General features: G+C 34.7%; 1 pseudogene; it reads right to left on the bottom strand.

Moving 5' to 3' along the window:
• Nucleotides 1-12,578: 12,578 nt before the first annotated feature.
• LOC124103773 (U5 spliceosomal RNA) lies at nt 12,579-12,682 on the bottom strand (annotated as a pseudogene).
• Nucleotides 12,683-13,483: the final 801 nt, after the last annotated feature.

Below are 13,483 nucleotides of genomic sequence, written 5' to 3'. Positions count from 1 at the left end.
GGTGTGCAAAGCACTCATCATTTTAAGAGTTTGCTTTATCTCATGGCCAGTAATTCAGAGAAAAATACATTGTGAAGATGCATCATGAAGAGGTAGAAGCAGTTGGAGAATATAATTTTCAGAGTTGTACAGATAAACATTTATAAATATGTTGGATAACTTTCAAAGGAATCTTGTTTTTAAAGAAAATATTGGTGTGACTAGAGCAATAGAATACAAATTTTACCCACTTCTACAGATTATATAAAGATGAATTTAATTCTTTTGCCAATAGTCTGTTGAGTTGAATAATTAAAAAATTCTATTATACCTATTTGGAAAAAATAAGACATTTAACGAAAGAAACAAATTAGAAGAAATTATACAGATTCAGGAATAAATTAGACTCTCATATGGCTAAAAACAAACAAAAATAGTGTTTAATTGGAAGGGAGAAGAAATTAAAAAACATTTCCAAATCCAATTACACCTGACCAAAGTTTTCACCATCAGCTTTGATTTTTACTAAAATGCGACATTCATCGTGGGACATTTTTAGGTAAGATTGCCTACAGTCATTCAAATTCACACTTTCTTAAAATTCCTATGGAATGAATAACTCCTTCACAGACACATAAGGTCTATTAAGGAATGGGAGTTTTTCTTTTGTTTTATATTCTGCTAAATCCATAATACCTAAAAAGGCACATCTCAATTAAAGATGCTCAAATAAGACTAAGAAAAGATCATCACTTCAATACATTTCTAATACTTTCAAGATCTTTTTAGGCCAATTATTACATACACACATACTTATATATCCGAAACACATATAAAACATATATGGATGTACATATTTGTATATTACATAAATATGTGGGGTTTTAAGTATGCAGTTTTGGTTCTGGGGAATTTTTTGTATGTTTGTGGCAGGGATGTTTAGTGCTCATGATATAGCCTTTTGCTATCCTATATTTCCTAGCCTCCCTTGCAGAGCTTTGGGCTGATGTGCAGTGGGTTATTTTTAGGCTAAGACTTTTGAGTGATTGTGTGTCCACTTCATTCTTCTTGTCCCCTAGTGCAGCATCCTTGAAGAGCCCTTACTCTTAAGGATCACAACAGAGAGGGACTTGCACACTTCATTTGCTTTAAAGATTAATCACTTGAGATCTTGCGTTTGTGTGTAATATCCATAGTCCGTCCTATTATACTTGGTGCAGTTGTTCAGTGCTACTGTGCAGCTAATGTGTTATTGTACCTTTGCCTCTTTCTACATGAAAATTTCCAATAAAACATGGTCTGTGGGAAGCATATGTTTATAAAATCCAAGGTTCTTTGGCAAGGCCTACACAACAAAGTGGACATACATGGAAGGTAAAATGAGTAGATTAATACTTCTCTACCTCCCAGATGATCTCTGTTCTCTTCCCAGTTGACAATACATCTAGATATGTTCTCCTCAGGCTATCATCTTAATCCCAACCCTTCCTACTTTCACTTTCTCTGGGATTCATCTTCACAGTCCAACAAACAACCTGTCTCCAATTCTTATTCTTTTCAACAATTTTTTTTTACTGTATAAAGAAGAGCTTCTAAAAATAATGTTACTGGCAGGGAGCACTAGCACATACTTATAATCTCAGTGATTTAGGAGGCTGAGGCACGAGGTTTGCAAGTTGAAAGCCAACCTCACAAACTTATCAAGGCCATTAACAACTTAGACTCTCTCTAGAAATTAAAAAAAAAAAAATTAAAAAGAGGTGGGGATGTGCCTCAGTGGTTAAGCACCCCAGAGTTCAATTCCTGGTACTTAATAGTAAGAATAATTATAATAATGCTGTTAATAAGGTTGAAATGGAGAAAATTATGTTTTATACATTTATGAAATCATCAAAGCAAACCCATTGTTTTATATCAGCCTATTAAATTATTCCTGCAATCTGGTTTTCATGTTCATCATACTCTTTAAAAAATGTTTCTACTAATGTTTTCTGAACCCTATGTCCAATGACCTATTATCAGCCATTTATTTCTTCAAATCCCATCATCACTTGAAAAAGTGGATCATATTTTAGAGCACTGTTCTTTATTTTAATTTAAAAGCATCAGTTAAGGTTAGGTTCACTTTCTTCCATAGCACAAAATTTTCTCCAAAGCCTGCATGAACGTGAACATTACAAAGTCAAAGTTGTTTGCATCTATAAATATTTTTCTTATTCTTTCTTCCCTTGATTTCTGTTTACTCAATAAGAAAAAACAAAAGGAGAAAGGGTGAAAAAGTGAATACTCTCTGATTAGTTTTTAAGACTAGAAAATGAGTATATTATCAGTGAGATTTCTAGACCAATTAACTTTCCAGGCAACCATGGGATAAATAGATAAGAGTACTGACACTGATCAAGAATAAGGATCTGAGGAGATCTCTGGGAGTATAGGACAATCTATTCAAACCCTCTAGGCTCTTGACTTTCTTGGCAAAAAAGAATTTTAAGACGATGCTTCAGGTTTCAGTAGCAGAAGAAGAGGTTTACTGTGAAAGCTAAGGACACACTCAAGGGGAGTGTGGGAGTATTCAGGGGCTGAGTCATGCCACAAAGAGGTGAGGTGTAGTTTATATTAAGGGAGTTAAAATTCATAAGCAAGAATTGAATATGGATGAAATTCTCTGAAATTATGAGGGCCCTTTGTGGAATCCAGCTCAATTTTATTAGTATTTAATTATGTAGCTAAGAGGTGTGTGAGTGCATGTGGTAGTTCATCTAATGAAAAGAAAGATGAAGTTTGATCAAGGGGTTCTTCTGGTACAGCTTCTGGAAAAAGTAGTTGGAGTTGATGCAAGAGGTAGCCACTATGGTTATATAGGCTTTTTGTACAATCAGAAGCTGCTAGAATTCCTGTGGTTAAGACAGTAGCTTCTGCATGAGTTATGCAATCCCTGCGGGTAAGCCAGAAGCAGCCTTTGCATGAACCCTGATCAAAAACTGCCTTCCTGAGCTATTTCTTCACACCTCCTATTATGGTATGAATATAAGGTGTCCCACCAAAAGTTCCTCTCTCAATACAGGAATGTTCAGATGTAAAGCAATTGGGTAGCGAGAGCTGTAATCTACCCAGTCTATCCTAGTTTAAATGGACTGACAGGGTGGTAACTGTAGGCAGGTGGGGAAGAGCTGGAGGAGATGAGTCACTGGAGGGATGCCCTGGAAGGGTTCACATACCCTAAGGTCCCTTCTCCCTCCCTGTATTTCTCTCTCTATCTTCTTCCTGACCCAGTCATAAGCTGAGCAACTTTATTCTACTGGCTCCTTCCCCCATGATATTCTGCCCTTCAGTGAGCCCAAAGCAATGAAGTAATGGAGTTGGTCATCTATTGACTGAGACTCTGAAACCGTGACACCCCAATTAACATTTCCTCCTCTAATTTGTTCTTATTGGGTGTTTTGGTCACAGTGGTGCAAAAGCTGACCAAAACCACTATTTTCTATCATTTCCTATTTCAGTACCCTTGTTGCATTTGAAAATTGAGATATTTTATTGTTGGGACCTCTGCTGACCATGGAAGTGCAATCGCTGGGGAAAAAGAAATCCCCGGGGAAAAAGAAATCCCCAGTCTGTGATTTTGGTTTTGTGATTCTCCATGTACCTGATGGTTAGAGCTTGAGAAATAGCTTCCATATACATGCCTGAATGGCCCCAAGATATGGCTTCTGCAAACACAAAGAATAATTCCCCAGCAACGGGGCACACATGCCTAATGGGGTATTGTTTCTGTAACTGGGGTAACTGGGCTCTGTTTCTGTAACTGGGGTGCCTAGGCTACCCCAACCTGGGGACTCTTCGATCTCTGATTGGCCCCTGCCTTTGCCCCCCCCCACCTTCTCCTCTCTTTATATAAGTCCTCTCCCTCCACAATAAACTGAGTTGCTGGGCCATCTCGGCTGACTCAACTCCCGACTCAGTGTGATTTTTGCCAGGCAGGGTGGCGGGCCGGGTCGCGATACTCACCCTCTCGCTCAGCCCGGAGACATTCACTAGCTGGTCTAGTGATTCTCCTCAACCTCTGTCAGAAGGGCGGTTCTGACATTTTATAAATCTGTTACACTATGTGGTGTCTTTTTCAAATACATTAATTTTTTAATATCTTGGTTACACATGAATTTATAACTAAATTCTGCATTTTCTGTTTGGTTATAGAGTTCTTGATATAGAATCAGACCTTGACTATTTCATTTCTGGATTGATCATTCATTCATCTTGTCTCTTATAAATTAGGAATACTTTTTTTCTTGGAGTAGTAATTTACTTCCTGTTCTTTACATAAATTTTTTATTACCTGTTAAGCTATTTTCAGAGATCAAGTTAAGTAATCCTGTCCCTTCAAAACTGGGTTTTCCCTTTTCCTATTTGCCCCTTTCATTTCTATTCTAAATTCCCTGATTTAGTCATTCCATTTAATCTTATGTTCAATTATGCCCTACATGAAAATGATTCTTACATCAATTTAGCCAATATTGAAATCTCTTCAGGAAAACCAGATCTGGGTATTAAAATATTGAGTAGAAGTTTATAATAAGGAATAGGAAGTTAATAGTAAGATGTAGCCTGTTGGAGCAGATACAATGGATTTATAGGGGAGTACATTGTTGCTTATGATGATAGGTGCATACACTTCCCAAGTAAATTTTCTCTTGCATTCTTGTTCATTATAAATAGAAAGTTCTGTATAAGATTATGGCCTTTTTTTCACAATTGATGAGAATAACATTTTAAGCTTAGCATAAAGGCTAATGATTTAAAATGACCTCAAGAATCCCCAAGAACAACCTAATAATAGAAAAGTGAAAAGGGTAGGTATGTTTCTTCTTTAATTTATTGCTACTCAAGGTAATTTATCAGTTAGGATTACAGTTTTATTCTCATGGGCATATAACTGGAAGTGTTAGTAAGCTTTTGGTTGCTGTGACCTAAATACCTGAAAAGAACAACTTAGAGGAGAAAAAATTTATTTAGGTTCATGGTTTCAGAGGCTTGGTCCATGATTGGCTGACTCCATTGCTCTGGGTCTGAGGTGAGGTTGAACATAATGGAGGAAGGGGATTGGGGTGGATCTCAGCTCATGACAGCTGGGGCACAGTACAGATAGGCCAAGCCCACACCCCCAATGACCTACTTTCTGCAGTCACACCCCATACGGTTACTACCCAGTAGTTACTACCCTGTAGTTCATTTAGTTTATTAATCCACCAAATTGGTTATTATACTGAAGAGATTATAGTTCTCATAATTTAATCTTTTCACCTTGAATATTACTATCTGGCATAATGTTTGTGGGACATTGCTGGATCAAACCACAATAGTTAATGACTTCATTACTGAGAATAACATTAAAATAATGCATAATCGTGATATATTAATCAATCCATGTTTTATAATCTCAAACATAAACTTCAAGTTTTTTGTCTTATATAGGCTTCATATAGTTTTTATACAAAGCTTATAAAAGACCTATATGTATATATGGCTTATACATAAGACTTATACAGTCTTATGTAGGCAAATTCTTTGAAGATCTCTTCTATAATTAATTACCTTGCACTTTCTTTCATGGGAAGATAGACCCAGGACTGAGTCAGAAGTTTAATATTTACATGCACATAACCCTCTCAAATTTGATTCCAGATTCCTGCTTTAATCACTTATTTTTTAACAAATCATGCACTGGATCTCATTTAACAGATATTCATGTAATGGTTTCCATGTGACAGGTTCTGCTTTTAGCATTCGGGATTCAAAAAAAAAAAAAAAAATATATATATATATATATATATATATATATATATGGTAAATATCTATGATGATGCACATTCTCTAAAGGATTTCATCACATTATAAAGTTTATAGCATTCCTGGTAGAGAGCATATTAATTTAACAATTTCTGAAAGCTTGAGTGATGAGAGAAAGGCAAAGAAGCCATTGTGACTTAAACACCCTTACCAAGTAAAGGAGCACTTGGTGTCAAAGCAGGAAAAGCAGGATTGTGAAGCATTTTGTGGACAATGGGAAACGCTGAAGGATTTTTCAAAGGCAATTTTACAAGAATAGTTTTTGAATAATAAGTCACTGTTTTAGTTCCTTTTTGGGTCTCTGTGACCAAAATCCTTCACAAGAACAACTTAGCAGAGGAAGAGTTTATTTGGGACTCAGAGTTTCAGAGGTCTCAGTCCCCAAATAGCTGACTTCATTACTCTGTGCCCAAGATGAGGTAGAACATTATGGGGAAAAAGGAGTAGCAGAAGAAAGTTGCTTAACTTCTTCATGGGGTCAGGAAGCATTGAGAGAGAAGGAGAAGGAGCCACAGGGAAGATGTATCCATTTAGGGATACCCCTAATAATCCCCAGGCAGTCTCACCCCAATAGTTAACACCCAATAGATTTATTCAATTTAGGATGGATGGATTAGGTTACAGCTCTCACAATCCAATAATTTGCCTCTATGTCTGCATGAACAGGAGCTTTTTGGGGACACTTTATATCCAAACCATAACAGTCATTGTAGGTCCTGATGGAAAATAGATTGCAGAAAGCAAGAATATAATCCTAGATACCAACTAGTAAATCTCCTTGAGAAATATGTGCATCTTTCTTATGAATACCCAACTTATAGTTTGTATCTCAATATCATTCTCCCAATGAAATGTAGCTGTAAACATCCATTTCTCCTACATTCGAAGCAAAGAACAGGATAAATAATAAAAATAGCTTAAAATAAACTGAGTAACCCCCTTCCCACTTTCATGATGAAAAGAAACAAAGAGAAAAAAAAAAGACTCTCACTTCTATTCCTTCCATTAATGTTTTGTCTGTAACATTGTGATAAAATTGTAATCTCTTTCTTGAAGTACTAAACCCTGGTTTTTTTAAGTGAGGGAAAAATATTTAAATAGAAAATTGTCAGTGAGATCAATAATATGTTTAAACCAGTGGTTTTCAAAATTCTGCAGGCACTGGAATCCTCTGGAAGTCAATACACATCATTCAGGATCTCACATAGAATTTCTTATCCAGAAGGCCACCACAGGGCTGAGGAATTTTTCTAACAAGTGAGGCTGATTGATCAGGAGTCAATATTTTAGAGCTATGGTTTTAAAATTATATGACTATCTTTGGAATTTAATTAGAGTAGAACTTTTAATGAAGGTGTTTTGGTTTTCTTTTTATTATGAAAACAATCAAAGAACACAGTCTTGCATTCACAAATTATTTTGGGTCATTCTTCTAACTTTGTTTCTTAATTTAATCAAAATTTTGACAAAATATAATAATTTTAATGTAATAATGTAGTTATTAATTATAATTATTAATATATTGTATACTTAATAATAATATGATTAATTGACATATATAATCAATATATATAGTTAATAGCAATTTTTAAAGTTATATGTTGGGTCAGGTATGATGGTGCATGCCTGTAATCCCAGTGGCTCAAGTGGCTGAGTCAGGAGGATCATAAGTTCAAAGCTAGCCTCAGCAAAAGTGAGGTACTAACAACTCAGTGAGACCTTGTCTCTAAATAAAATACAAAATAACACTTGGGATGTGGCTTAATGGTCTAGTGCCCCTGAGTTCAATCCCTAGTATTCCCCCACCCCCACCAAAAAAGAAGTTAGGTGTTGAATATATCCAGATATTTTCTGAAATTCAGAAAAGAAAAAAAAAATGTATAGAAAAATGAAAGGCTGGGAGAAGAAAAATGGGAAATGAGGAGGAGGAAAGAAAAAAGATGAAGATGCATACACTTGGTTTCAATAATTGCTTTGTGGTAGAAGAATATTGCAATATATTATATTAAATCATGCTTTCTTTTCTCTTGAAGACTTATCAAGAATTTTCCATTGATAATTTAATTTTTTAAAAAAACTATGTAGATTTTCAGAATTGACCAGTGTTACAAAAACCAGAGTAGCAATTTGGTATTTCTGTTATTTTTAACTTGCTTTGGTCTTTAATCATAGTAAGATCATTAGCTTCAGTTTTTACCTATAAAAAGGAGAGTTGCTGTGAGGATAGAAATAGATATGATATTTAAAATTTTAAAACACTACCTCTCAAAATTTCTTTTATTCCTTATGCTCAATATCATTTATGGATTTTTTTAACAAAATAAGATTGAGCACAAACTGTAAGGGAGGGTTAAATTTTGACTTTCTAAAATCCATGTCAATGTGGAATTTCAGAATGTGACCTTATCTGGAATTAGGGTATTGGAAGATGTGCTTAGTTAAAGAACTAGAGTTTATATTCAGAGTAATCTTTAAAATTAATGACTGGCATCCTTATAAAAAGGGGAGAGGAACATTTTCCTACAGAAGAGTAGGCAATGGGAAGGTGGAGAGAGAATCCAATATATATATTTTTTCTACATGCCAAGAAGATTTGGGGACAACAGAAGCTGGAGGAGGCAAGAAAAGGTTTTCTCTAACAGCCTTCAAAAGAGACTTTATCCTGCTGTAATCTTGATTTTAGACCTACAGACTCTGGAACCATGATATATTGTATTTCTGCTGTTTTAAGATATTAAATGTACAGCAATTTATGATGGAAGTCCTAGGAAACGGACACACATGTTAAACATCTCTGTTTACAAAACTTTCCATTTTTAATTTTGTAGCATATTACTTTTGCCTCTCATTTTCTTCTGCCCCCAAAGAGATTGTATTAGATTCTTGTGACTAATGCAACAAATTATAATATATTGTGTTGCTTAAAACAATGTAAATTTGTTCTCTAACAGATTTTGAGTGTAAATCTCTGAAATCAGTTTCACTGAGTTAAAATCAAGGTTTTACCTGAGCTGAATTTCTTCTGGAGGCTCTGTGGAAGACTCCCCCCACCCCTTTTCTTGAGCATCTCCTATTTCTCAGCTAAATTATAAAGATGAACATATGGGGTTATCAAAGTTCAATGCCACCAGGCACACATAATAAACTACCCAAGTTTTAGATTTGAACCAGCGAGTTGCTCATTGAGAATGTAGTATCTTTTTCTTCACCTGCTTATCAAAGATAAGTCCATTATCAAATACAAAGAGATATCCATTATCAATGACAAAGTGATGTCCATTCTGATACATTTCTAGGACTTGGACTATGTGTAGAAATTAAATAAATTGCTTCCCTGTGTGTGTGAACCCAAACTGAGGTCTTAGAAATTTTACTTTTCTATTTACACACTTTAAAATATTGAACAAATAGCAATCGCATGTATCTCTTACATTAAATAATTATAATCAATTATATATTTCACATATTTTAAAAAAGGCAGAAAATTTACAAGAAGCTTGGATGAGGGATGGCATGCTCTTTTCAATAGAGTCATTCATTCGTTGGTCTCCTGAGGAGGTCTTTGGTTCCAAAATCTCCATGGACTACAAAATGCATATGCTCAAGTAGCTTATATAAAATGATGTAATATTTGCGTATCACTTATGCACATCTGTTTACTTCAAGTGATCTCTATAATACTTATAATTCCTGTGTAATGTAAATGCTATGCAAATAGTTGTTTTATCATATCATTTAGGGAATAGTGACAAGAGAAAATGACTTTACATGCTCAGTACAATTTTTTTTTTCTCAAATACATTTAAACTGTAGTTGGTTGAATCTGTGGAAGTGTAGTTGACGGCCATGGAGAACTGGCTTCAGTGTCATTGGCAAGTATTTAAATACAGGAAAAACACCTATGTGATTTTGCTTCATTGTTTTTCGTTTGTTTGTTTGTTTTTGGTTGCTTGTCTATTACATACACACATGTGTGTGTCTCAGAATTTCTTTTTCTGTTTATACTAATATTAGTTTACATATCTGGACAAAGAATTAATTTTTTTTTTCTTCACTCAAAGTTACTGTAAAGTAACTGAGGGTACATTCTTTATGAGATAGCTGTTCTCGTGGTTTCAGTGACTTTTTTTCTCTGTTATTATTCCCTGAAGTATAATGTAATTAGGATGTTGTAAATATTTTAGTGATTTTGGAAGATAATAACTGAATGGAAATGGGTCATTCAAACAACCACTGAGGAAAACAGTTCTTTGCCCTAAATGAAGAGAAAGGAGTGTTTTCGGCAGGTCTAAGCTGTCTAGGGGTTTAGTGGAGTCTCCTTAGGGATTAGAGCACTTAGCCATCACTCATCTCTGCTTCATAGGAGCACATCTATATCCTACACCAGAGTAAGGCTGAAATGAACCTGAGCCTCTTTTTCCCTGTGTAGAATCTCAGAGCTTAAATAAATCATAAAATGCTTAAGAGGGCTGGAGTTGTAGCTCAGTGGTAGAGTGCTTGTTTCAATCCTCAGCACCACATAAAATAACACTTTATGGGATGGTTCATCTTAAACAAATTGGTAAAACTATAGTTAAATTATACCATGATTATAGTGCAAAATTAGAAAGTGATATCTTATAATAAAACCAATACTTTTGCTGTGGTTCTTTATAAAATAATTTCATAAATTTATATGCACAGTACCATGGTAGTCATAAACACATGGAGAAAACATTAAGGAATCATAATAAATTCATATGAATTATGTGTCTTGTTAGTAGAAATCAGTAATTTCTTTTTTACTCTCAATTTCTGCATTTTCCAGTTTCAAAGTTCTGTCCCTTGAAAAATATGTATTTTTTCAAGTATTTGATGAAACATTGGAAGAAGCTTTCTTGAAGTATGAACAGACAAGTTCCTGTGCTAAATTTAGATTTTTGACTCACAGAATTACTTTCATTGTCTGTCCACTCTCTGTCACCCTATCTCATTAAATGGAACCAAAATCAACACAATTTGGGGAGCCATGTTTGATACTCCCCCCCGCCCCCCGCCACCACCACCACCGTTTTTCTCTTCTTTATTCCTTTTTATCCCACTAATCTCTCCTTGAATCAGTTTGGTTTTTGAAATATATCTCTTTTTTCACTTCTTCTGCATCTCTGTTACCACCTTGTTAGTTAGACACCCTCATTGTCTTCATGGTTCTCTTGGACAGCTGATCATCTTGCTTCCAAAAGTTCTCTTTGGGGAAGCAAGAATGATTTTTAAAAGCGAGTGTGTCTTTTCATATCCATTTAAGATATTGCAATGATTTTTTTTCCTCTGCACCAGAATTAAATTTTAATACCTCAGGAAAAACTTGCAAAGCCTGCACACTGTCATCCCTCTACCTTTCCAATTTCATGGGTTTTGTTGTTTTTTTGTTTGTTTGTTTTTGTTTTTGGTGCCAGGGATTTAACCCAGGGGTACTTTACCACTGAGCCACATCCCCAGGCCTTTTTATGTTGTGTGTGTGTGTGTGTGTGTGTGTGTAATTTAGAAGACAAGTTCTCACTCACTGAGTTTCTTAGGGCTTCACTAAGTTGTTAAGGCTGGCTTTGGACTCATGATTCACCGGCCTTAGCCTCCTGAGCCACTTGGATTACAGGCATGTGCCACCAATTTCAAATCATATCAGTATCTCTCTTCCTCATGTCTCTGTACCCAAAATGAAAGTTAGAAACAATACTTTAAATAGAAGAGTTCCTATCCAGGAGAGTATAACCTGTGCCTCCAGAGATGCATTCCAGACAGACAATAGTTCTTGGGGATATATCTTATCTCAAATTCCCAATGAGTGGCCCTCTGTTGTCCCATGGCCATGACAGTCAAGGAGCTGTCTCAACTAACCCAAACTCAATTGTTCGTTAATGGAGAAAATGGTTTGTATGTTAGACCACATCAAGATAGAGCACAGCTCATGGAAGATGGTGTGCCAATGGTCAGGCTTGGTAACCCATAATTCCTGGCATATACTCATGCCACTGAAGTAGAAATGCATTAGCATTTATTAGTGCAAGAGAAGCTTAGTTGAAAAACTCTGATATGATAGTGTCCATTGATATCACAGGATGATATCACTATTTTGAAAGCTTTTTTATTACAGTTCTCATTCCATGTTTAAAATTTCTTTCTGTTATAATGATTCATATTATTTATTGCTCTTTTGTTGGTAACTCAACACTTGGCATGTAAGTATAATTACAGGAACTCTAGAGAAAGAGATTGTCAGTAGCAAAGAGTGAAAAATTTGGGGCTTAGTTTTGGTTCACTTGGAATGATTTAGAAATAAAATTTTGAAAATTGTATGTAAGGAGAAAGAAAACCAGGAAATACAGAAGATAAGTCTGGGTAAGGATTGTGAGTGTTTCTGTGGTGTCACTTAAAATAATCTTAATCTATAAAGTTGTTAGCAAAGCACCATTCTTTTTTCCTTTGTAGGTGGTATAACAACAAGGAGTTAATTTTGTCATTATTACTTATTAATAACAATTAGATTTTTAGGTCACTATGAACATAAAAATTCTTAGAAGTTTACATGGCACATGCAGACAAAATAGAACATTTTATTTGTAAAATAATTTCTTATAAATACAGGCTTTGGAAAATATAAATAAACTATAAGATAAATTGCAAAAAATCTTCAAAAGTCCCCCAAAACAAAGGCAGTTTACTTTCTTTATTATTATTATTATTATTATTATTATTATTATTATTATGAACTATTATTAAGCCTGGCCTCAAAAAATTGAGTTAAGACTCAGAATTGTTCTTTTCCACAAAATTTTTAATAAAAGGCAAAAGGTTTATATAATCTAAGGGGAAACCAAAGTATAAATTTACTTTCTTAAACATGGATATGTCCACTAGTTTGTATTTTCAATGTAGTAGTAGGATATAAATGGGAACTATAAATAGTGAATTTTATTTAAAATCTTTTGAATCTATACGCAACCAACTAAATTAATATATGTCTCCCTGTTCAAGCAATAAGTCATCAAGAGAGATGACATAAATTTAGAGGGATTTAACATTTCCAGATTCCTATATTTACTTTTATTTGTGAATTTAACATGATATTATATTTCTAGTTTTACATTGCTTCTTAATCTTAAATAACAAATCAGCAGGCTAAATCTTCTTTTTTCTTGTCCTTATTTTACTTCCCATTTGCCTGAGGTGCTTGCATAGATTTTAAGTGCTGTAGCAAGTGTTGCATCCCTTTACAGGGCTTTCAATTGCATTATGTGATGACAACCATCTGCTCAGGATCTCTTATCTTTTCCATTGAAACAACTTGAAATTAAAATTGACAGTAATGCTCTTCCACAGGCACTTACCCAGAAAGCAAAGTGGTGTACACTTATGCTGATCGAAAATAGAGTATCTTAATACTTAATACTTTCCTATTTAATTACAGTGTTGTATAGTAAGCTTTGTAAAAGCAAAGTGATGCTGCTGACAAAACACAGATCTAATCAAGGAAATGGTATGGGTAGTTCAGCAAAACCTATCTCCGTGCCAGAATATTAAACAGGAAATGCCGACATCTGGATTTCTTGGACCAGCATAGAACCCACTTAGAATTGTAATCTTGCAAGCATGAATTAACTCCTGTAATTAATTACTTTTATTA

This window comes from Marmota monax, unplaced genomic scaffold (genome assembly GCF_021218885.2).
Source record: "Marmota monax isolate L192 unplaced genomic scaffold, Marmota_monax_Labrador192_F-V1.1 WCK01_AAM20220418_F8-fsc00219, whole genome shotgun sequence".
Lineage (NCBI taxonomy): Eukaryota > Metazoa > Chordata > Mammalia > Rodentia > Sciuridae > Marmota > Marmota monax.
Note: the sequence above shows the minus strand (reverse complement) of the source record. Positions and strands in the feature narration are given on the sequence as shown.